The following is a 13,714-nucleotide window of genomic DNA, read 5'->3' on the forward strand; positions in this document are numbered from 1 at the left end:
TCCAGTTTGCTCTGAATTCTCCATTTACTATAATTCTGGAAGGTCTCTGAAGCCCCTCTCATGGTGCACAATGGTTTAGTCCACACGAGCACCGGCTGTTTCACCTGAATTACGTATCCTGCCAGCAGTCTACGATGGACGGCCACAGGAGGCGGGAGAAGTCTTGTCTTTCCATAAGGTAGGAAAATCAGGTCACCAGAAAAGAAAAGAAAGAAGAGAAAATGAAGAGAGAAGCAGCTGCTTCCTGATTTCTTAGAGAAGAAGTGAGCAACACCTGGACCAACACAGTCTGAGCTGATATCAGCAGCACACTGGGATTCATTTAGGAACAACACAGATTCTTATCATCAGAAGTTCGTCCGCGTTATTACCAACAATCATGTGACTCTGAGATGTTGCAGTGTGACTTTGTATGGATCTTTTATCCCTTTCCCAAAAATCTACCAGGGCAGATTTAGTGTCAGTGGATTCTTTGGGACCTCAGGATTGTGAAGATGCTGTTGTTGTCGCTCTGTCTGAAAAACTGAATGCAACAGACCTGAAAAGCCATCATGTTATCACCAAGTGACCTTAGGCTAAACTGGATCAAATGAAACACACCGTACCATTTAATTTCCAAAGCACTTTAAAAATAACATGACAGCCAATCAAAGAGCGCTACAATAAATGTAAAACATAAAAAAAGCATAGAATCAACACAAATGAAGGATTAAAACACAAATAAAGATTAAACAGAACAATAAAAAGATAAATAGGGGGTGTTTCAGCTTTAAGGCCATAATGACTGATGAATAAGTCAGAGTCTGATTATTATGACCTACTGTCAGTGTATGAGTCACATTTAATGTCTTATAATTGAAGTATATAGGTATAAAGAACGCACAAAACTCCAAATACGACTTGTCTTTGTGGGATCTTGGTTTCCCTGTTTTTTATTTCCAGAGTATTTTACTCATGGCCAAAACAAAAAATATGTCCAATTGTTGTAACACAACTTGACAAGAAGTTAAAACAGTGCAATGTGGCAGTGGCACCTAAATAGATAAGAAAAAAAAAACAATAGTCACCACACTGCCCTTTCATATCAACATACAAGTACAAAACATATATCACATAAAGAACACGTTGTACTATCAACATTACAAAACAGTATTTCAAACACAAAAATGACGTGATTTCTTACCGCGCACATGCAATAACCCTCAACACACGTGCTGCTCTCATTCCCTCATCGGCACTCCAAACACCATAACAACACACACTATGGATAGAATCCATCATATTAGACAACATGCCATCATTCTCTAACAGTGTTTCCCTAACTGATCACTAAATAGCATAGGATTAATATGAATTATTCCTCACCGCTAACATGTCCAATCCTTCTCCTTCCAAGTGCTTTCTGTTCACTTCCTGTCATTTTCTACCACCACAACCTGATTTTCATTTGGAAAGTTTTTTTAACTTCAATCTGCATTAATTTAGACATTTGATTAGAATATATATCGTCTTTTGGTTCTATCACTGCTGAGTCCATCTTTTGAAGCTACATGTTTCAGTCATGTCTGCATGAGCGTTGCTTTTGGCCAGGAGGAGATGTCTTCAGGTGGTGTCCAACTTTCTCTCAGCGCTTTGACCCTAAACCACAATGTGCTCCAGTTGGGGGGTCCGGCAGTGATGGCCCGTCACTGCCCATCTTCTCCTGACCCCCAGTGCAACTCCTCCCTCCTGTTCCAGAGCCAACAACATGCTCTTTCTGCTGCCTCCCCCAGCCTGCGGACAGCTGTCCTGCTACTCCCAGAGCTGTGATTGTCCTGCACAGAGACTGCACCCGACCTCCACTGGGAGTAGCCAGGTCTGCCATCCCTTGTCCCTGCACTGCTCAACAAAGCCGTGGTACTTGGTGGCCTTCCTCTCATACACCTCCTCACAACCATCTTCCCATGAGACCGACAGTTCCATCAAAATTATATGTTTGCCTCCTCTGACCAGAAGACCAAGTCAGGCCTCAGTGATGTTTGCACAATCTGGGGGAAGACTAGTCTCCCTCCCAGGTCCGCCCTCATCTCCCACGGTTGTGCTGCTTGGAGAAGGACCTTCTTGATCTTCTTGGGGGCTGGTGGTTTCTGCTCTTCCCTAATGAACGGTATGGGTGGTGTAGTTCTCTTGTTGATTCGCCGCTTTTTCAGTCTTTCCCACACCTAGATGTCGGCCAAGACACAGAAGACCTTATCGTACTGTATTAGTTTCAGCAGCAGTAACAGTGAGGTTAGTGAAGGAAAGAAAATGAACCATAATGTTGCTCATTTAATCAACTTAGCAAGTCTTTATAATAAAAAATGTGATCTGAGTAATGGGGGGGCTGTGCCCCTGTAGAGCTTTAAGTCTAGCAATGCCCCTGAGTTAAGCCACAGTCCAGGACAGAAAACATCAGCTGTTCATATCAGCATCTCTATCATGTCCTAAACGCAGTAGAAGTGTGTTGGTGTGGTTTCACCCTCTTTACTTTGTACTTTTGTGTGTACAGTCCATGAGACAAGCCAGTAAAAGTGTGTGGATGTGAGACGAGATCATTTCAAGTGCCCCTGGTTTCAAGTTGGTTGCTTCAGACTGTCCTGCTGACGTGCACGATGCTCTCTGCACGTCGATATTAAAGTTGCATACATGCGTCGTCTTCCTTTCTCAGCATGCTGAGGGTAATTTCATCAGCATACTTTTTAATTCTCTAGACTGACTCACTCACACCTTCACATCTGCCATTGTGTGGATGGGTTATCTGCAACAGTGGAATAAGAATGGATCAGTGTAAGTACAGTCTGAAAACCTCAAGCATTCCTCTGTAAACATGACTTAAAAGACCTTTTCAATGTTTTTTTTCTTATTTTTAGGGGACTTAAATGAAAATCTTTGTTCCCATAATACCAATTTACAACAAGCTCTTCTCAAGGCACTATCATAGATACAGTCCCATTCAGTCCAGTTCATTGTAGTCCAGTTTATAGTCAGTTCATGAAAATAATAAACTGGCTAAGAAACCAATGGATTGCATCAAATATCCTCCATCCAGCTGCACGAGGACACAGTGTCCAAATGTACAAATGTGTCTTTTCAGCCTGCATGAACAAATGTCTCACGTGGACCCATCTGGGCAGAGGACAAGCTCATGATTCATAGTCAATGTTTTTACCTTTGTGTAAGACTTTGTGTTGTTATTTAATGCAAATCTGACCAGCTTGACGTTCTCTTTTTGTTATATTTTTTATTATAACTGTTTTGTTTGGTGCATTGAGAGCAAGCAATAATGTGTTTGCAAATGCAGACACACAAAAACCATTAGAATTTATTTGATGCATTTGTGCTTTTTTTCATTTTAAATGAAGAATTCAGCCCATTGCCTCGTTGCTTTTAACTTCTGTGTGCAACCACCTCCTGAGGGAAATATGTGGCTTTTCATTTGTTGCAGCCTCTATCCTTTTTTTAAATAGTCACTGTAGAGAAGGTCTTTTATCTTGTCCTTGCCTCCACTCTACAGCCTCCCCTTCACCCCCACCCCCTCCTCCTCTGTTCTCATAGCAGCGTGGTGCTACTGTACCTGCCCTGCCCATTCAGTGGTGGAAAATTACCTTGCTGATTTACAGTGTGATATTAAGCATACATAATGGGCCACTAAAGCAGATAATATGGGCCACAAATCTCCGGAAGTAGCAACACTTTACCTGAGTGTTGGCATTTGATCATATGCATGTTCTACACATAAACCTGAACAGAATGAATATTCATGCATGCTTCATCTGCCCTGCTTTTTTACTTTATTGCTGAATACAGACAAGCTGCATAACAATAAATCTAGAAAGACTGTTTGGGAACACTGCAGTGTGTGAGCAGCTTCGTGCTTTCGGACAGTAAAGTCTAAAAAAATGTCAAATAAAAAACCAGAAACCATGGAACGTCTGTGTATACCATGACATTAATTCAGTGAATGAATGTATGATTCTGTATCTGAAACTAGCAGTTTCAGATATTTCTAATCACAACAAAAACTGCAGCAAGTGCATCAGCTGGTTTCAGATAAAAGTGATATGATGTTTTTTGTCATGATATTCTGAAAAATATTTCCTTTTAATATCACAAAGTTTAATTGTTATTGCAGTTTAATAAAGTGACATTTGAAACAGTCATCACATATCATGATTAGAGCGCAAGTGTTGCACTTTGTTCTTCTACGGGGATCAAAAGTTATATGCATAACATTTTGGTTTAAATCTTGCTCAACGCATGAAAAGCGGCAGGTCCGGAATCCGTCCCGGGACATGAGCTCAGTCTGCGCTGGCGAGCTGGCAGATGTACTGACAGATATCTACATCTCGCTCAGCCAAAGAACATCTCCAACTCTACCAAGCAGAGCTCTGGATCTTCTCAAGGCTTTGTGCTCAGTCCATTGTTGTTTACATTGTTAACACACAACTGTGCAGCCACACATACGGGGATCCAGACCATCAAGTTCGCCGATAACACCACAGCGATGGGACTCATTGATGGGAACGAGGAATCACTGTACAGAGAAAAAGTGAAACACCTAGAAGATTGCTGGAGAAAAAACAAACTGCTGCTGAACATGGACAAAACCAAGGAGATGATCTTTGACTTCTAGAGGTCACGACCTGAACATGCTCCCCTCAGCATCAGTGGCTGCACAGTGGAAAGGCCCTTGCAGGACCTGAGCTGGAACAAGAACTCCTCAGCGATTGTCAGATGCTCCCAGCAGAGCCTGCACTTCCTGAGGAAGATGAGGCAAGCCTCTCTCGCCACCAGCATCCTCAGGGCTTTCTACAGAGGTGTGGTCAAGAGTGTCCTGACATGTTGCATCTCAGCATGCTACTCCAGACACAGTATGTCAGACAGAAAGTCCTACAGAGGATAGTTAGGGAAGCTACAGCCCATTAGACATCTACAAACTGTTTGCATCTTGTACTACCCAACACCACATTCCCCTATTGTTCCAATGTTCTACCTTAAGTTCTACTTTTTAATTAAAACACCAGTTTGGAGGAGCATTCGATCCTGCTTTTTAAATGTTTTTATTTATTTATTGTTTTTCCCCGGAAACTGATGGCTTGAGAAAACATCTTAGTAGAAACTCGTCTGACTGCTGGGAGTCACATCTGGTCAGAACATGGTCGTGATAAAGGATACATTTGCATTCAGACCACTATAAGGAAATAACTACAGGATTCCCAGACACTCAGATCTGAATGAGTCCTCATTCCACCCGGAGTCCATACCTGCTTCTAGTCCTGTTCAATAATTTAGCACCAAGTCAGACTGAAGAAGCCTCAGCTTTATTTACATTAACATGCACCTTTTATCCGAATCAGGACAACACTGTAAAAGTCTTGCCAACAGATATATCCTCCAAACCTAAATACAGAATATCCCATAACAAGTACCATCATTCACTTCAATTCAGCTTCACTTATCCATCGACAACAAAGTCATCCTAAGTCATTTTTACAGACAGTCCAGTTCATTATAGTCCATCATAATCAAGTTCATATAGATCCATTATACTATATCATCCACACTGGTTTAAAACAACTGTGTTCTTATAGACCAGTTCATAAAATAATGACCTAGAAAACCAACGGAAACCAACAGATTGGATCAGGACTTCTCTTTGATGTAGTCCTCCATCCTGAGCTGCACCAGGACACAGTAGAGAGGAAAACCTCCATCAGATCCAGAACCAGGAAGGAAAACCTCCATCAGAACCAGGAAGGAAAAGCTCCATCAGGACCAGAACCAGGAAGGAAAACCTCCATCAGATTCAGAACCAGGACGGAAAACCTCCATCAGAACCAAAACCAGGAAGGAAATGCTCCATCAGGACCAGAACCAGGAAGGAAAACCTCCATCAGATTCAGAACCAGGACGGAAAACCTCCATCAGAGCCAGAACCAGGAAGTACTGCCTCCTTCCTGGACTGGCTGGGGGTGAAGAAGACAGGAAAGAGGGTGATCTAGCAGCTTAACTATAACCCAGGGATTCCTGCTGAGAAAGAAGAAGAGAGACACAAATGAATGACAACAACCAGGTCAGATATTTCTACATGGAGAGTAAAGGCTGTTACATACTCCACCAGAAGCAAAACTTTTTTCTCGTTTTTGAGGCCACAAGAACAAAATGACAACATTTGGTCTGAAGGTTCTGCTTCTTGAAGACAAACTAGGAGCCGGTTCCACAGAGAGGGGTCCGATAACTGAAGGTTCTGCCTCTCGTTCCACTTTTAGAACCTCTAGGAACCTCCAGTAAACCTGCAGTCTGAGTGAAGTGCTCTGACGGGAAAATCTGGAACTCTGAGATGAGAGCATAGTCACTAAGAGCTTTATATGTGAGGAGAAAAATTTTAAATGGGGATTACCACTGTAGGAAAGGCCCCTGCAGTTCGTCTAAAATAAAACAACTGTTGTCAATTAACCTGGAAAGGGATTTTGTCCTTTTTCTAAATCGCCTCTCATCCATTGCCTCGAGGATGTTGGTTGATGGTTAACTGACTGAGTTGATACAGAAGAAAATTTTCCTCCATTGCCCCATGAAACCACAGCTGGTGTCTGCTGGACCGAAAATAATTTGTCCTGGCCTAAAGGCAGAAAAACATGACTTAATATCTTTAATGATTTTCTTCTGTCATTAGTTTTTGTATATGATTTATTTTAACCTTGGGTATGTAAATCCCTTCTGTATAATAAATATTCCCATGAACAACATGTATACACAGAAACAGTATATTACACTATATGTCAATCATTTGAAGTAGTTTTAACATAATCATTGTTCAAAGGATTTAACCGAAAGCACTGCACACTGCAATGTGCAGCCAGATTCTTAGGCTATGCTAGCAGCTTCTCTAAGTAGCTCTTTCTCTCAAAGTTATCCATACTCTGTGCTGCAGTATGGAGGTTTTCTCTCTTCTTCTCTTTGCCTGCAGGAAGCTGCTGCATCCATATTCATCGCTCTCTGTTTGTTGTAAATATAAAGCATACAAAGAAGCCTGCAGCATCCATGTTTGTGTGTATCTGCTGAGCCAATTTCACACATGCAGTGCTGCCCTGAAATACTGTAAATATGCTGCATGTGCATTAAACACACCCAACTTTACACTCAGACAACTAAGTCTGGAAAGTCTCAAAATGCATGAAACCAGCTGGAAGTCCTCAGAAGCATTCGTGCTGAGCTAATATTCATCCTACAGCCATATTCCTAAAGATTCTCAGCGCAGGGTTGCTTCTAGTGGCCAAATTCCAAGAAAATTCTTAGAGTCAGGATGGTTTCTTAGAATTTCTCAAAAAAGTGAAGAGTAGATAAAAGATAAAAGGTATTCCTAAAGAATCCTAGCTCTTAAGAGAGCTCCTAAGGTGAGATCTGTTAAGAACAGAGAAGAGGCTTCAGAGTTCGCTAAGCAGAGGAGAAAATGGTGGACTGAAGAGCCAGGAGAGAGATCCAAACACTGGATGTCGGTGAATTAATGACACACTACAGATTGGATAGTGCATGAATCATGTTTGTGGCTGTTTGTGGAATATACCTCTCAAAACACTTTTATTGACCAGCTGAGCCAGGAGCAAACACTGCTGCTCTGTCCAGCTGGTGTCCTTCCTCTTTTCTTCTCCATCGCTGTTCTGTGGAAGATCTGAACGCCAACCAGCACTGCTTTTAATAGGCTGGTCACCAACCACAGATATTGATGGAAGCTGAGCCATTTCACCCTCGTTAATACAAAATGGAGTTAAATGCTGAAAAACTGAAAGTGCAAAAATGACCAGCATGGTAAATAAATGTAGGTAAATAAATAAAAATATCAGTGTGTGAATACTGTGAAAGTGGGCCTGAGTTTTCAGACATTCTGGAGGATCCTTTTAAATGATAGCTTACTATTCATTTAACAGAAGTTTTCTTTTATGTAAAAAGAATTATTTATTATTATACAGTCTTTAAAGAGATTAGATTCTATGATTAAGTCTATTGATATGATGGTCCGTTCTGCCCGTTATCACCAAAGGCGTAGTTTTATCTGGTTTTTAGGCTCAACCAATCACAGCTTTTGAAATGACGACTCATATCTAGCAACGGGGTCGACCACTCCTCCTCACTAAGACAGGAGTTTCTGTCCATTCCTTGCGCAGAGTTCTCTGAGAACGTTCTGGAATCACTCCTAAGCTAAGACCCCTTGTTAGGAATTTTAGGCTAAGTTGGGAACTTTGAGAGGATTCTCAGAATTCGTAGGAATACGTGGCGTGATGTTTCCCACTCATTCACGGATACTGTTGATATGTTTAGGTTTGGTATAAACGTTACCACTAGCATTGTGACTGCTTCCTCCTCCTTGCTTATTTATTTATTTTAAGGTATATGACCCTCCTACATGCTGCCTAATGCGCCCCTCCATTAATATACTTTTATTTAGGACAATCCTTGCAAGGTCTTCCAAAATCATGTTCACATACGTGTTTGCATGTCATCATACTTTATGCTGTTAAATGCCTTTAAATGTCCTCATTTGTGAAACAAAATATGGTTGCCTCCACTGTATTAGTCTACCTCAGTAGATAACAATAGAAACCATCAGAACACGTTCATGTGTCTGCTCGTCTCCCCCATACCTGTTAGTATAAAGTGCAATTTAAAACACTAATAAAACAGCTTTTAAATAAGCAAAGATATCTTCACTGAATTAAAGTACGTTACATTATACATTTGTTTTCATTGGTGTTTACACTGATACGTTCACGCCTGCAACAGGAAACCGATTATACTAGAAATCATCATTTAAAATATAAAATACAGTAATGAAGACGCTAAAAGAGGGATGCAGCAAACTTTTTATTGAATTATTTCTCTCTTGCCTCCTCCTCTCCTCCACGGCAGCGTCCTAACCCCAGGTGGTAAATGCTTCAGGGTCACTGCTGGCTCGGTAGTTTGATGCCACAGTGACTTACAGTGAACACACATTGGCAGTTTATATGAAAGTAAACATTATTTATGTTTATATGTACTTTATGGGTACTTTGTACATCACTTTAGATAAGAGTCTGTGATAAGCTACGGCTTGGTCAGCGTTACCATGGAAACGGGCCGGTTCTCTAACAAGTGGTGTGTTCTAATCAGGTTTCAGATCAAGGGCCATTTTGTTTACGCCAGAGACCCCACAGTGCTTAATCTGGAGCTTCAACAATCATGAATAAACAAATGGAACCTGTAGCATTCATAATTTCTAACACTTATACCCCATCTACATCCGCGAAACCGGCTAAACAACTGCTAACATCTACGTGTGCTAACTCTACTGCAGCCTCCAACAAATGATCAGATCCATAACTGTTGTCAGGGATAGAAGAGATAAGAAGCATGCTGCCGTTTACATTAGAATTATGATCGAATAACTTCATACTTACATCTGTACTAAACAGCCTTCACCGGTACTGCTGAGTCGGTGGCCGCCATTATTCAGCTCTGGAAACTGTTTGAAAGTCCCGCCCCTTCCGTAATGTTTGAAGTACAGTGGCCCCTCGTTAATCGCTGGAGTTACGTTCTAAAAACAACGCGTAATAGGCAAAATCCACGAAGTAGTGAGTTTTATTTTTTACAATTACTATAGATGTTTTAAGGCAGTTAAACTCCTCACTACACACTTTATACATTTTTCTCAGACAGGCATTAACATTTTTACACTTTTCTCTCTTGTTTAAGCACAATCAATTCCCAGTGAGCCGTGTTACTCCTGGGCCGGTGTCCCGGTGAAACAACTAAATAAATAAGTGGGAACGAGCCTACGATATGATCTATCTGAGAAGAATAAATAGTAGTGATGTGCGGATCAATAGTGAAATATCTATTCATCCTATACCAGCATTTGTATAGCTAAACTTCCAGGATAGGTAGGAACTACTTCTTCTTCTGCCTGCCATAGGCACAAAAAGACGCAGCGTAGCAGCAGCACGGTTCATCCACTGTTCAATGATCAGTCCGACACGCAGTGATGAGCGGCGATATTTCAGCTCCACAAACAGCAACGATGCAGTTTGATGTGTGTGTGAAGCCAACAGACTTCATTAAACATCAGAGAATCTACCATAACACACACATGGTAAATGGTAAATGGACTTGTACTTATACAGCGCTTTTCCAGTCAGTTTGACCACTCAAAGCGCTTTACACTGCTTATCACATTCACCCATTCACACACACATTCACACCCCGATAGGCACATCGGGAGGCAACGTGGGGTTAAGTGTTTTGCCCAAGGACACTTCGGCATGTAGTCAGTGGAAGCCTGGAATCGACCCTCCTACCTTCTGGTTGAAAGACGACTGCTCTTCCTCCTGAGCTACAGCCGCCCTCCACAAGGAGAGGCAATGAGGCGAAAGAGGAGAGGAGGAGGACAGGTGCTGCCAGGGAGGAGACAGACGTTACTCCAAGTCCTTTGGTGCCACAGGCAGGTACTATCCAGGTACTATCAGGTAATATCAGGTAGTATCAGGTGATATCAGGTAATATCCAGGTACTATCAGGTAATATCCAGGTACTATCAGGTAATATCCAGGTACTATCAGGTAATATCAGGTAGTATCAGGTGATATCAGGTAATATCCAGGTACTATCAGGTAATATCCAGGTACTATCAGGTAATATCCAGGTACTATCAGAGGGATAAAATGTGGAGCCACCAAATCTCACTCCAAAGATTATTGGAAAGTTGGCAGCTCTGTTATAAAGTTGTGATGAAGAGATGAAAACACGTCAATAAAACATCTGTTTTATCACCACCTTAGTTTGTCTCTTTACATACATGATACTGAGGTTGTTAGAGTTTCCACCAGGAGAACAGCTGGTTAACTGGTTGTGTGGACTGGTTAACTGGTTGTGTGGACTGGTTAACTGGTTGTGTGGACTAGCTAGGTGGTTGTGTTTGCCTCAGAATCCAATCATTCTGGATTTGAATGGAACATTCTTTTTAAAAAAGAAAACTGTCCATTCAGTCTAGCTGAACATGGTTGAGATGGCCAGAAGAGAAGAGCAGCAGCAGACACAGAACCGTTGTCTTTGTCCAGGAACAGATCATGTCATCCATCATTTCTCGTGTCTGTTCTGTTTTCTTTCTCCATCCAACACAAAGTAGGATGACTGCTGCTTTGACATTCATCACTTACACTTATGGAAGTATTTAGCGTGTACTCTCACTCATCCCTACTAACTCACTGCATAATTTTAGTGACTTTAATGAGTTGCACAGCTGAGAGTCACATTCAGTGGAGTGCAAATATTTCTGGTCTGGGCCAAAATGCAAGGTAAATTGTTAAAATAATAATAAATGCTAGGGCTGTTTTTTTAATCTCAGATGACCCCTGCCTGACACGCTGCAGTTTTATACAGTTTCCCTCTCCAATTATTTCCTTCTTCTCTTTCTGAAAACAAGTTATTTTATTTGGAAGTAAAATATTTCTTGTTTTTGACTTGCTCTGAATATTATTTCTGCCATTTGAAAGTGAATAAAATCTGGACATTTTTGAGCTTCTAAGAGTTTATTTGTGTGGTCTTTACATCATGCATTATTTATCAATCAAATGAATGAAATGAAATGAAATGAATGAATGAAATGAAATGAAATGAAAAATACTTTATTAATCCCAAAGGGAAATTCAATATTGTAGTAGTAGTAATTTTTTTTTTTTTTTTTTTTTTTTTTTTTTTTTATAAACAATCACATTAATTAATTAAGGGCTTTGTTCTTCAGCCTGATAGCTGCTGGAAGGAAGGATCTTCTGTATCTCTCTGTCTTGCATCGGACTTGAACAAGCCTCCCACTGAACACACTCTGTTGTTTCGTCACGGCGTTGTGTAGAGGGTGTGAAGGATCTTCCATTATCTTCGTCAGCTTGTACAGAATTCTGTAAAATGCAGCTTCTCCAAGGATTTTCTTTTTACTCTGTTTACATTTTTGATTATTAATTTCACTTTTATATTTCTCTCATGATATACAAACATAAAAGTTTTTTAATTCAGATTTAAAGATAGTTTATTTATATCAAACTACTTTTTTTTTTACTTTATTTAGTTCTTTTTTTTTTTTTTTTTTAACTTGTCCTGTCCAGCATCATAGCAGCAAAATGATAATCTGGTTTCTGTATCGTGCTGAACAAATTTGCTCTGCCAAGGTGAGGCCTATGGGTAAGGCTCCTCTTGATAATGTGATTAATTTATTTATTTATTTACTTTGAATCACAGAATCTATGTAATCGTGCTGGACCTGACCGGAGGGTACAGAAAAAAATAGGAAAAAGAGCAAAAGGGAAAGAAGAAAGGAGACAAAAAGATCACAGACAGAAGGAAACGACCCTTCAATCCACACCATCACCAGACAACAAACTGTTACATCTGTACATGAACACACCAGAAAATTTCCTACAACTTTTACAAAAATAGAAACACACACAGAAAAAAACAGGGCTGCCAGTCATTAAGAGTTTTTAAATAATAACCAAATCAAAAAGACATAACAGCGACCAGATACTAACTCACAGGAAAAATAAAATAAAAAATAATTATCGCTTAGCATAAAAACCCACTGGACAACTCAGTGACTGTGTCAGCATGCAGAGCATGAGGAAGAGGAGTGATCAGTGATGTAGAGTGGTGAGTGAGATCATACAAATGCGACCTCGCCTCCACGGAGGCCAGAGGCAGACCAGGGCCTGGGCCGGGCCCTCAGCAGCAGACCCGGAGCACCAACCCAAGCCACCCCACCACGAAGACGACTCCAGCCCCACCAGAAGGGCAGCAGAGGAGAGCCCCAGCAAAAGCCCCCCATGGTCCCGGGGCACAGGACCCAGTGGGCCAAGATCAGCAGCCGCCGGCCCCGCCAGGGACCAGCCACCCAGGGCAGCCCAAGCAAAGGGCCAAGGGCCCCAGGAGCCCAGAGGCGGCCGCCCCACCCCCCAAAGGCAGAGGGCCCGCAACATTCCCAGGACCAGGCCCCCCCAGACAGCCACCCGGCGTAGGCCAGCACACACCCCAATGTTCCAGCCGCACACCCCGGGAACCAGGGTGCTATCGGCCCCCTCCCCCCACTCCCCACCTACTCCAATCTGCACCCTATCTAACCCCACACTCACACCCTCCCCCCCCGCCGCACCCACAATCACTCACCACCACACAGTCACGCCACACCCAACCCACCCACCATGCCCCGTGGGGGACACCCCAGGTGGACCAGAGGACAGCGAGCCCCAAGCACCCCCCCTTGACCCAACACCCACAGAGCCAGCAGCCCACCAGCACAACCACGCCCCCACCCGCCCCCAGCCATACACAGGTGGAACAGGGGTGTGATAGGACCCCAATATCCTCTCCCTCCCTGCTCCTGACTGTTGTAGGTGTGGTGTGTGTTGTGTGCAATTAAAATTGAGGGGCAGTGACCGCAATGAGCCGGGAGCCGGCCCCGCCCGCCATGCACCGCATGCCATGCCCCCCAGGTGTTGTTTGTGTGTTGTGTTTCTTGTGTTTTGGTGTCTTGGTGCAATTAAAACTGAGAGGCGAGTCGCCACGGGGTGCATCCAAGGAGACCACTGAATGGTCTCCTCTGTTCCACCCCGCATGGCTCCATGCCTCCCAACTCCCTACGTGTGTGTGTGTGTGTGAGAGAGAGAGAGAGCGGGAAGTA

At 42.4% G+C, this 13,714-nt stretch overlaps 1 protein-coding gene across 2 annotated transcripts in view; it reads left to right on the top strand.

Annotated features, from left to right (window-relative positions):
- Positions 1-13,714, top strand: part of LOC121652648 (inactive N-acetylated-alpha-linked acidic dipeptidase-like protein 2) — a 613,163-nt gene that overhangs the window by 415,945 nt on the left and 183,504 nt on the right. The gene's annotated exons all lie outside the window — the stretch shown is intronic.

The sequence above is a fragment of the Melanotaenia boesemani genome, chromosome 14, assembly GCF_017639745.1.
Source record: "Melanotaenia boesemani isolate fMelBoe1 chromosome 14, fMelBoe1.pri, whole genome shotgun sequence".
NCBI lineage: Eukaryota > Metazoa > Chordata > Actinopteri > Atheriniformes > Melanotaeniidae > Melanotaenia > Melanotaenia boesemani.